This window comes from Rhamphochromis longiceps, linkage group LG7 (genome assembly GCF_057381845.1).
Source record: "Rhamphochromis longiceps isolate RC_006_pf linkage group LG7, R_longiceps_female_GT1.1, whole genome shotgun sequence".
NCBI lineage: Eukaryota > Metazoa > Chordata > Actinopteri > Cichliformes > Cichlidae > Rhamphochromis > Rhamphochromis longiceps.
This window is the reverse complement of record NC_140563.1, coordinates 43,432,050-43,445,135: the sequence shown is the minus strand read 5'-3', so window position 1 is coordinate 43,445,135 and position 13,086 is coordinate 43,432,050.

The following is a 13,086-nucleotide window of genomic DNA, read 5'->3' as shown; positions in this document are numbered from 1 at the left end:
GATGACGTGTTGACAAAGTTTGACAAATATTTTTGAAGCTTTAAGTGTCTGGCACATCTTTTGAAGTAACTGTGTTTACATTCAAACCTAAGCGTCCATAACCTCATCAATGGACCAAATTTCAACAACAGTGCTGAATAATGGCGCAAATAGTGGTGCTTGGGTTTTAGTTTAATTCCAGGAAACAACATCTCTCTCATCTCCAAATATTCTTGGATCAAAATGTCAGCGAATGCTATCTGGGACAAGGAAATGCTCTGAGCACAAATAAGATCCACAATGTCTTTCAACTGGAGAGCTAACTGCCATACTTCATCCTCATGGTTTTGTACTTTGTCACCAATCAAAACTGGCAGCAATCTCAAAAGGTTCCAGTTTTGAACGGCTTGCCCTGATAATTTGGATCCGTCAGGTTTGACAGTACATGGCTTTGTAAGTGCTTCGGATCCTTTATATTTAAACTGTTTAATGCGTCTGTTTAAAAGGGAGTATGTGAACCATTTTTTATTTTTTATAATGTTCTTCAGGTACAGTGCTAGATCATATGACACAACTCCTTCAAAGAGGTCATGACCTAGACAAGGTGGGAGACCAGGCTGGGATACGTGAAAAGACTGAAGGGTATTGAAGATGGAGTTTACCTTTATTCCTCTGACGTCTTGGATAGTTTCAGACTGGAGATCAGCAACAGCCGCGTCATATGTCTCTGGAGTGCGTGGAGGACCACAGGCATTCGGATCAGCATAAAACTCACTTCGTGTTACTTCACAGTACCTGCAAAAATATTGAGAGCAGCTGAAGTTTTCTGTAAACCCTCCTATGCAATGAGAACCCAAGTTGTCCCCAGCAATACAGTAAAGACCCCCTTTTACAGTTTCTCCATCTACATCTATTCCATCTGTCTCCAAAGATTTCAGATCTGCCAACAACTCTGAGAAAACTTTGGCTATTCCAAAACGCTTGAAGTCATTCTCAACACACAACAAGACTAAAAACATGTTATCTGTATTTGAACGCAAATGAATGGGTAAATTTGCTAATGACAGATAGACTGCAAGAAGTTTGTGCGTCTTTTTAGCAGAACCCAGGGGATTCACTACCTCAAATGAATCTTGGTACAAAATCAGTTTGAGGCTTTCAGGGTTTTCATTAAAGAACTGGTGACATTTGAAAATTTTGCCATCATATAAATCCTTAAAAATTTCTACATCAGGACCCCCAAACTGTTGTGACTGTGTATTCCTCCATAACTGTGACTCTAAAAAGCTCTTCAGGGTTTCTCCAACTGGTATGTAGTAAGCACATTTTTCTGTCATGTTTTCATCCATTCCCAATGGCACTTTCTTGGGTTCTGTGTATTTAAACATTTTTTTGAATGTTTGATTTCTGGTGTGTGTTGTTCCTAGTTGTCCCTGATGGCAAGCAGAGAACAAATCTGACTCTTTAATGCAGTCACAGATTTTAGTGACTGCTTCATCTGATAGGTTCATTTCATTTTTTAGTAAACAACTTACCTTATTAATTGTGTAGGCTTGACCCAATTCATGCACATTCTGCATTTCCTCAGCAATACTCTGTATAGTAGAGGCAGGAATTAGCAGCTGTCCTTGCAGTTTAAGGTAAAAGAGACACATGTTTCTGAGATAAGAATGACTATCCTTCTCTGGCATATCACTGGCTGAACTAGCAGATGCCATGGTTTCATGTGTGTTTTCTGAATATTCTGTACTGTCATTTGGGGGCTGAGGACGAGATTCCTTGTACATGTCATCAATACCATCTGGAGAACAAGCTTTATGCTTCCTACACATGTGAGAAGTAAATGATGACTTTTTTGTAAACATATGCTTACAACCACTTACTGGACATGACACAGACCTGCCCTCTGCAATATGATCGTTTAAGTGAGACACTAGCTCTTTCACTGTTTGAAAATGGCGGGCACATAATGAAACCGCACATTTTAAATCTGCAACAAGAGCTTTAGGAGTAGCTTGAAGTGCAGGTGCATTGTGCACACGATAAAAATGCCCCTTGAAAGCAGAGTACGTGGTGAATGTTTGGCTGCAATTGGCGCCAACACATTTAAAAATACAACAAGGCTCATTCTTATGCACTCTGCAATGTAGTACATAGCCTCTTAATGTGACCAATACCTTTTTACAAAAGACGCAGATGATCATTTTTAGTATTTCAAAAGTTTGCCTGTGCTTTTCAGCTGAACTAGCATGCTAGCGCTAGGTTATGAGCATTGGTCTAAATATCAACTGGTGCTTTTATCTCGAAAAAACGTCGCCAAGATATTGAACTTACCGTGCAGACTTTCTGACGAACAAACACAGATCCTCAAAAAACACTTGAAATCGTATGTTTGTAATTTGTCCTAACAACGTAGTTGCTGAAAGTTCGACGTTTTCTTCTCTAGTGCTGGCTCCTTAGCTAAGTTCGTGAACTAGGCGCTCTTCTCCTCCCGCCCTCACGTCATTATCCAATCAGAGACGAGCTTCAGATGCACATTCAAAATTAGGCGCGCTCAGTGCAACGTGAGTGGCCTGAAGTAGCTTACAGCTCTGTGGAGATGAGGCACCATAGAGATCCTATGGGAGGCACTGTAAGTTTGTTTAGCCTGTAATAATGAGACATTGCTGACCTAACCCAAAAAAGTATTCTAGTCTAAGTATCACATTGCAATTAAAAGAAACATAAAGAATACAAGCATTATGACAGAAGCATTACTTAGTCGTTAAATAATAATTTCTTATTGGTTACCCTACAATAGGCTGCAAATAGCCCGAATGATTTAAGAAAAAAACATGATGTAAACAATTTTAATTGTATATTTTTATATAGCCTATAAATGGAGAGGCAACCTCTCAGGTTCACAATGACATCTTCTGTGAAAACATTTTTATTAGTCCTATCCATGACTTTGCATCATTTCATGAATCATGTTAAAAGTAGGCCCAGTACATCCATGCAGTTGTAAAGTGACTTATAGGTCATGTGTTTTTAAGAAAAACTGACTAAAACTGTGATTTTTACAGTATTTGCATGTCAAATTAACATGATTGTTTGGTTATGAGTATTACGGTGTTTCACTGTTTTTATTCACAGTATTTGTAGTTTTAACCAATAAATTTGATTATAATCACACATTCATGTTGTAAATATAACAGGAACATTCTGTTTAAAGGTTTACAATAATTCACTGTGATCGAAACAGGAAAGTTGTGTTTTGGGGTTTACTATACATTTCTGTAGGGGTTTTACATGGTTTTTATGTCAATTTCACTGCCCTTTTTTACAGTGCAGCTTTAATGCTGGCACGGCAGAACACAGGAAATACAAAACTAAACTGGGGAAAAGTAAACTAACACTCGCAGGTAGACACAGGAAGATCCACACAACATGAGGGAGAACGCGACGCCGAACAGAGGGAGACGCAGACAGAAATACACAGAGGGTTAACGAGGAAAGTGGGAACACACGGGGAACACACGGGGAACACAGCTGACACAGATAACCATAACGAGACAGGGCGGGGTGAACATAACACTGACGGGAGACAGGCAGAGTCAAACAGGAAGTACAGAGGTTCAAACAGGAGGAGAGAGAGCACGGGGAAAACACAGACATAACGGGCTGAGGAAGACATGGAATAAAACACGAGGGCTCACAGTTACACAGGGGCACACAGGAGGTAACCAAATAAGGAACATCTTAACAGAAGAACCTAGGAACCAAGGCATGACTAGGGGATGAAATACAAAACATACAAAAACTGAGAATACCGGGCCCACATGGCCCGGGTCCATGACAACTGGACAGGTTGCCAGTCTTTCATGGGGCTAACACAGAGACACAGAGAATCATTCACACTTGCATTCACAGCTGTGGTCAATTCAGAGCCATCAGCTATCCTCACACACATGTCTTTGGACTCTGGGAGGACCCAGAGAGTACCCACACAGGCACAGGGAGACCATTTAAACATCTAAACAAAAAAAACTTCAAAAAAATAAATAATAAAAAAAATAATCATAGTTTTTCTTATCTTATTACACATCAACCCTAGGTGTGGATGTGAGGTTGAATAGTTGGTCTCTTTTTCTGTTTGTGATGGACTGGCAACCGGTCAGCACTCTGGGGCCCTGTGCTTCGTACGTCGCTTACTACATCCAAGATCAAATGAAACATCCAAGACCAAATCATCGCGCTAACTCTGAGCTCGCTATTCCGGTTCCCCGAACACACCTGTTGTTGACGATTAGTATAGCTGGATGAAGTAATGTGAGATCACTGGGTGGCCCAACAGGGGCTACGCATCGATAGTAGAAACATTGATCGGCAACCCTTTGATTGGTCGGCGAAAATGTCGAAGGAGCGCGCTCGGTATTTTTCGGCAGCAGAGCAAGAACTCTTGAGTGAGGGATTTCAGGAGTTTCAGAGTTTAATTAAAACGCAAGGGAACACTGCAAAGGCTGCAAAAGCAAGGAGAGAGGGCTGGCAGAAAGTTGCTGACAAATCAAACTCGTAAGTAATTCAATAATAACAATAATAATGGAGTGGGTTTATATAGCGCTTTTCAAGGCACCCAAAGCGCTTTACAATGCCACTATTCAGTCACTCTCACATTCACACACTGGTGGAGGCAGCTACGGTTGTAGCCACAGCTGCCCTGGGGCAGACTGACAGAAGCCAGGCTGCCATATTGCGCCATCGGCCCCTCTGGCCAACACCAGTAGGCGGTAGGGTAGATTTATCATATCACACCATATTATCCAATATTATATTACATTATATTATATTATAATATGTTATATTATATCCCCTTTCACATTAGAGCCACAACAGGACCCACTAGAACATGGGAACAAGTAAAAGTGAAATATAAGAATATTCTACAGAATGGTAATATTTATCACTTATATTGCTTGTCGTCTCTTGGAAAGAGACCCTGAAATAATCTGTTTGTTTGTTCATAACAGCAACCAAGAAAAGGGCAGAGCAAAAAAAAGACAGGTGGTGGTCCTGCACCCCCTCGTCAACAAGTTGGTTAAGTGAATAATACCCTCACGGGAAAATCGATATCTCTCTATGAGCACACTGTCGCGCTGAGCTAAAGGATCCTGTCTGTCCCGCAATATACGCTGAATTCTGAGGACTCTCCTTATCAATCTTGCACCTTCCGCAATGGGTTGCTCGCGTAAACGGACAGGATATGACTGCGACAGACTTCCCAAATCCACCTTCGCTTTTATAGCCGTGGTCTCTCATCTTGATTACACGAAGTAATTTACAATTACTACTCTGAAATATGAATTACATCTGTAATAATCACATACATGTAATAGAATGTTAATAGTACATTTCCCTTTTTTAGGGAATGACCTGTATGTATCTGTGTGACATCAATAAAAGGATCAAGTGCTGCATTATCTTTAGTTACATTGATGTTATTTATTTATGGTGAAACAGTGGTGGAATATCGCTGTTGCTTTCGTATGAATGACGCGGACATACCTGCGTGGCCGCGATCTAATCCTGTTTACATAAAGTAAACCTGCTCCCCAGCAGGTTTACGCTTACGGCTCTGTTGCTATGACAGCAAGTCCCGGATGGGCTTCGGGGAACCGAACGATCCAGGATCACGCGAAATCGTCAACAATCTCATCCAGCTAACTCACTTAGCGCGGTACGAAGAACAGGCCCTGGGTCACCCAGTGTCAGCCAAGATAAAAAAAAATGGATAGAGCCAGACCGCACAGAGTGATAAATCTGTGTTGGGATTGATGGAGGCATATTTGTAACTACCAGAGGAGGGCAGTAGAGGACCGTAAAAAAAAGACCAGTATTTTAATATTTCGTGCATCTCCACAAATACATCAGGACAAAGTCATATTTTATTCCTATCGTTTATTTTATGTGGAATAATCTATGGCAACACTCACTTAGCAAATGCAGTCAATAGCACTATTACGAAATAACAACAAGTTGTTAAAATGGCTCTTGGGTGGCTGAAGTGGAGAAAAATTGTGAAATAGTAGGAATAATGTTGTTGTTTTTTTTGTTTTATTTAAAAGATTTTTTTTATTTATTTTCATTTCCTAGGAAAAACCTATAACATGTTTTGGCTAGATATCAGCCGGTTACTGTATAATGCTGCTGCAGCACTCTGCAACAGTGCTGTTGCATGAAATCATTAATTAGTCATGGTGGTTTTCCTGAGCCAAAAAAACAATCTACATTCACAGAGATGTACAGGTCTGCATAATGATGCACCCCTGACAGCACGCTGGAGCTGGGTTCATGCTGCCTTTTTTTTTTTTTAAAAGGAAAAACTTAATTCAGTTTTGACTCGTCTCCCCCTTTAGTGTATTTTTACTGTGACAGAGAAGATTGGCTGTACAAGACAGCTGATGTATCTCTCTGCACGCAACCCACTAGCCACCATCGCAGGTGTTGCCTCGGCGGGGATTTGCTCTCTTTTTGAATATTTTAGCATGCTCTGTGGTTCCCACAGAATGATTGATTGGTTCTTCTTGGCCCACATTAGGGTTCTGCACACAGGCTTTCAGGTGTTCACTCTGACTAAAGAAAAGACTTCTGAGTAGGATGTTTCTTAAGATAGTTGCTTCTAATGCAGAAGTACATCCTGTTTTTTTCTTAGATTTTTTTGCATTACCTTTAGAGGTTTAGGATAAGGGTCTCACTTAGGCCTTTAGTCCACATCATTCCTACCAGTTGAAAGAAATAACTGTGATTGTGTACCATGCTGGCTGTGATCTTATAAATATCAGATGCACATATCTCCCATATCTGTATGTTTTCTTTCTTTCCTTTTCTGACTGGGAAATACTGAGCTGTACACACCTTTGTTTATTAACAGTATCACACAATATGACTAACATGATGCTCCCTTGACTGTATGCCAGAGGACAGGTGTGTCTGCCAAGCTCTCTCCTCACTTAGCTAACATCAGGTGATGTGCATTGTGTCTCGCTCATCTCTTCAACCTTTCACACAGATGGATAGCTTGCAATTTTGCTGTGAAGGTCACTGGTTTTTTAAATCCATCTTTGCTACCACTACGCACTTGATCAGCATAACAGTTTTGTCTGCATAATGCAAAGCTGTGCTTTAGTTTGTAATCCCTGCCAATAGGTTAGGCCACATAATTAAACTGAGAATCTGAAGGAAATTCAATACAATCTATTAGAAGTGAGTGACCCAAGTGAGACTTTGGTATTCGCGGGCTGCATGTAAAGCTTTTCTATAGCATCACGTTCCAGAAGTCATTCACTGCTTATGTTGGCTTCTGTGTAGTAGGGTCCAAGTACTGTGCATGCTGGATTTACTAAGAAACCTGATGGATTCGTGTCTCCCTCAACAAAATACAACATTCATCTCATTATCTAAGCACTCAGTGATATGGATGAGTTGAGCCGAATTAAAGAGCTGACATGTCATGAGCGTCACCAGTGGCACAATATTAAATCCATCTAAAAAACACAGCATCATTCACTTTGTGCCATGTGATCAGCTTTGGCAGTTCACAGTGTGCCCAGTACAAAAATGGCCAACTAACCGACTGCAGTGATTATATGAAACAACGTTTTCACAGGATCCTCTGCAGTACTGTGAAAAACGAAGTACAATCCATGATTCAGTAGTTTGTAGTTTGTTTGCTGTACGACTTTATTATTGTGGAAGAATTCTGACCCACTCTTCTTTGCAGCTTTGGTTCATTGAGATTTGTGGGCTTTGTTTATACACAGCTCTCTTACGACAGCATTGTAATCAGGTTAAGGTCGGGACTTTGCAACACTTTGATTCTTTTCCTTTTTCAGCCATTCTGTTGTAGATTTTTCTGCTGTGGTCAGGATCATTGTCCTGCCGCGTGACCCAAGGTTTAGCTTCCAGACAGTTTGGACTCTAGAACACTTTGGTATAAGAGGAGTTCACGGTCGACTCAATGACTGCAAGGTGTCCACCACCACGCATGGCAGTTGTTATGAGGTGGCCTCTTCTCCCTTTCACTGCTTTTGTATCTTCTTCTTATTATTATTATTTTGTGCTCAGACCTTAATATAAGCTCTGCTTTTCTCTTAAAAGTAACTGTGGCAGAATAAACATAAAAATACTGTCATTAGTTTTATCCAAAGGCAAAAACTACTCACCCATCTGAGACTTTTGTGCTCAGACTACTAATACGACAGTGTGTCTTCACGCATTGCTAATTTTCTCATCTACAAACACCAGCGAAGTTGAGGTGAAGTCTCCCAAGTGCCACTCTGTCATTCTGTCACACCACACATCAGCAGCCGTGACGGCGCTTCTTCGCAAACTTCGGACTTTGCAGAAATGAACGGCTGCATCCTTCCTTCCTGCCATTTCCCCCGGCTTGTGTGGGAGCTGAATTCAATATGACCTATAGTGGAATGTGACAGCAGAGGGCTGCCACAGCCCAGCCTGACAGGTCTGCCAAATGACTCCCTCTCTCTCCCTCACACCATGCACGCTTGAGCCAGCTCCTTTTGAGGCTCTTTCGTTTTTTCTCCCCCTGAACTGCAATGCCATGCATCAGCTGAGAGCCAAGCCTGTTAACAGGATCACTTCTCCACAGTGCAGCGACTGCAGGAACAGTTTTACATGGCGGACACACTCAATTACATATATACACGCTGTTTAATTCCACAGATCAGTTCGTCCACACAGACCATTGGTATTGCATTTGAACTTAGCGTGGTGTCTCGAAATGTGTGAATTTAACAACTGTCTGGGTCGCGGGGCCACAGACATCAGACAGAGATGATGTAATGTATTCGTAGTTGTTTGGATTCTTAGCCGATTAATCTCACAGTTACAGTATACACTTTTATCAAAATGATATTTGGACGGTGTTTCATCCCTCCATTGGTGTGTTGGTGTTTCTGTAATTTCTTTATTTTGTTCTTTTTCTTGTGGAAAAACATCCAGATAAAGTGAGACATATCCTGCCTGCTATATTTTATGTGTGATTGACATACAGTCAGTTAGGCGGTCACCTCAGGGGACAGAGAAAGCTTGAAAATGAAATAGTTTAGTGTTTGGCCAATCGATACAAGCTGTGATGCAGTAAATGTAGAATTGCTGATAAAAATGTAAATTTAGAAAAGCAATGACTTCATCATCACTTCATCATCTGGCTCCAGCTCAAACTGGGTCAGCTGGGCCAGCTGTTAAAAAAATGACCCGTCCTGCTGCTCCTGCATTTGCCCCCGGGAGCAGGTGCTCTCCTGGTGGCTGATGAGCCACGCTAGTTAATTAACACCACTCAAGCGTGTACAGCAAAGCACAAAGGAAATTGTGTTTATGCTCGTAATCTCAGGACACAGCACAGAAAATTCACACAATAATCAAGCAGAAACATTTTTGCGGGGGAAATAATGGCTGCTACATTTACACAAAACAAGAAAACAAAACTTTTCTCAAGACAGAATGAAGGCTAGTGGAGGTCATCTGTACCCAGGAGGTTAAATTATTAGCTGTAATTTTGAGGTGAGGGTGAAACTTGTCACCATCATTGCTGGCCTCATTGCCAGTGGCAGAGCCAGACAATTCTTATATTGGTAGCCAGACCGAGACCATTACACTCACTGGGTCACCTCCGAAATGTAGTTATTTTTTTTTTCTGTGTGGCAAAGCCCTCCAGGCCAAAGTGTTCTGGTCAGTCGCTCTTAGTATTTGATTTGGCACTGTGAGGACACATATCTAATAAACTTTTAAAGAAAAATCTGGAACTGTTGTCGGAGCCCATCCATTTTCTTAATCGCTTGTTTACGTCAGGGTCACTGTTAGTCCATCACAGGGCAATTTAGAATCACCAGTTTACCTAGCATGCATGTTTTTAGACAGTGTTTCATCTCTCCTGTGAAAGGAAGCCAAAGCACTTGGAGAAAACCCACACAGGTACAGAGAAAACAGACAGAAAAGCTCCTACCTAGCCGGCAGATTCAAACCCAGCACCCAATCTTCCTGTGAGACCCCCTTCTAACCACTGCACCACCCATTTTCTGAAGTTATTTTTTATTTATTGATAAACTAATGTAATCTAAGCTAATAAGCTAATGTATCCAATGGCCTAGATTATATGTATGCAGTATGTCAGCGGTCCCCAACCTTTTTTGCGTCACGGACCGGTTTATGCCCGACATTATTTTCACGGACCGGCCTTTAAGGTGTCGCTGTCCTTGGTTTCTTTCTTTATTCCTTTCACTGCCTCGATCACCTGCTTCGACACTCATCCACAAACATCCTTTATTTCGACACATACGCACCATGCGCTCAACGGCAGCACATTTACATCAGTCAGACAGCGCACACAGTCATATAAGATACACACACACTTAAGCCAAGCCTACTCATATTAGTAACTATGCATACACAAAGTCAGACTCAGGGAGCATCTCGCCACACATTTTTTCTCTCTCTCCTTCTCTTTATTTATGAACAAGTGACGTATTCTCTCCACCTGTCTAAGCAACGCACACAGCATACATCCCTAGTTATACACAAACATCTATGGGTACACTGAGGTTCATTACATGGAATATAAATGGAGCTGGCTCCAGAGAAAAGAGGTTAAAAATATTTAACCAACTCAAAAAACTACAGGCAGATGTTGTCCTTTTACAAGAGACCCACAGACCTCTTAGAGGTTCGAATGAACTTAAAACACCTGAGTTTCCTAATGTGTTCTCAGCTTGTTATAATTCTAGACAAAGGGGAGCAGCAATTTTAATACATAAAAATATTAATTTCACAGTACTCGATACAGTTATAGATCCAGAGGGCAGATTCTTAATCATTAAACTATCTATACGTGATAAAAAGCTATGTATTGCAAGTGTATATGGTCCAAATGTTGATGATCCCTCATTCTTTCACGGTTTTTTCAGTGCACTCTCTGAACACTTAGATGGCACACTTGTTCTTGGAGGTGACCTCAACCTTGGACTAAATGAAGACATGGATAGGCTCAATACAGCGGGAACTCAGCGTAATTGGCAGTCCACAAATATAATCAAACAGTATATGAGCGACTTTGGTCTTTGCGATGCATGGCGCTCCCTTCACCCCACCAGTAAGGAATATACTTTTTTCTCACATGTCCATCACTCCTACTCTCGTCTGGATTATTTTTTGGTCAGCAGCTCACTGCTGAACGACATTTCAGACACTGAGATTCACCCTATAGCTGTCAGCGATCATGGTCCTGTATCTTTAACACTAATGCACAAGAATAATACTACGCCAAGAAAAAACTGGAGATTTAATATATCACTACTTAAAGATGAAGACTTTATTAAATGTTTTAAAAAAGAGTGGACTTCATATTTGAACTATAATGACACTCCCGAAACATCAGCTTCTGTTCTATGGGAAGCAGGGAAAGCTGTGGTGAGAGGTAAAATAATTTCTTTCTCATCACATAAAAAGAAAAAAGAAAACAAAAATATTCAGGAATTAGAAAAAAACATCAAATCACTAGAAGAAGCCTACGCGTCCCACCAAGATCAGGAAACATTGAACAAAATACGCAAAACAAAACTAGAATTAAATGAGATAATTGATAAAAAAACAAAATTCTTAGTACAAAGACTACGCCTACAAAATTATGAACATGGTAATAAATCCGGTCAATTTCTAGCAAACCAGCTAAAAATAAATAAAGAAAAAACAACTATATGTGCTGTTCAAGATTCATCTGGGAACACATTATATGATCCGATACAAATAAACAACATTTTCAGGGATTTCTATAAAACGTTGTATTCACCACAAATAAACCCATCTAAAAAAGAAATTGATCAGTTTTTGGACAACATAACTCTTCCAAAATTATTGGACACTCAAGCAATGGCACTGGATTCACCACTGACACCAGGTGAACTCCAGGAAGCCCTGATAAGTATGCACAATAATAAGGCTCCAGGTCCAGACGGCTTTCCTGCAGAATTCTACAAAGAATTCTGGTCGATTCTAGCACCAGTTTTCTACAGAACGTTGTTGGAAATTAAAGAAAAGGGCAGACTTCCATCAAATATGAATTCTGCAAACATTAATCTCCTGCTAAAACCAGGCAAAGACCCTGTATATCCCTCAAGCTATCGTCCAATATCCCTTATAAATGTAGACCTTAAAATAATCTGCAAAGCTCTCTCAAAGAGACTGGAGAAAATAACCCCCCTCTTAATTCATCCTGACCAAACTGGTTTCATAAAAGGTAGGCACTCATCAACAAATACACGTAGATTACTTAATTTGATAGACTACTCATACAGTAAAAACCTAGAAACTACAATATTCTCTTTAAACGCAGAAAAAGCATTTGACAGAGTTAACTGGAAATTTCTATTTGCAACTTTACACAAATTTGGTTTTGGATCCTCTTTCATAAACTGGTTAAAAATATTATATAATTCCCCAACAGCTTGTGTTAGAACAAATGACCAGACATCCTCCAGCTTCTGTCTCTTGAGGGGCACCAGGCAGGGATGCCCACTCTCCCCTTCACTATTTGCAATTTTTATTGAACCACTAGCAGCAGCAATTAGACAGAATTCAGTAATTAAGGGCATAAAATGCAAGAACGTGGAACATAAAATCAGCCTTTATGCGGATGATGTGTTACTCTTTCTCCAAAATTCACAAACCAATATCTCTGGGGTGATTGAATTGATAAACTCTTTTGCAAGAATATCAGATTACTCAATTAACTGGTCAAAATCTACAGTCCTACCGATTAATTGCTCCTTCCATAATTCCTCTTCTACACCACTGCAATCGGGAAATATAAAATATTTAGGTATTAATGTTTCTCCCAAGCTTGCAGATCTAACTAAATTAAACCATATCCCACTTTTAAAGAAGGTAGAAGATGATCTGGCTAGATGGAAATGTCTACCCATATCACTCATGGGAAGGGTTGCCGCTATAAAAATGATGGTCTTACCAAAAATAAATTATTTATTCTCAATGATCCCAACTAAACCGCCACAAGATTGGTTCAGATCTCTAGATTCATGTATGTCCAAATTCCTT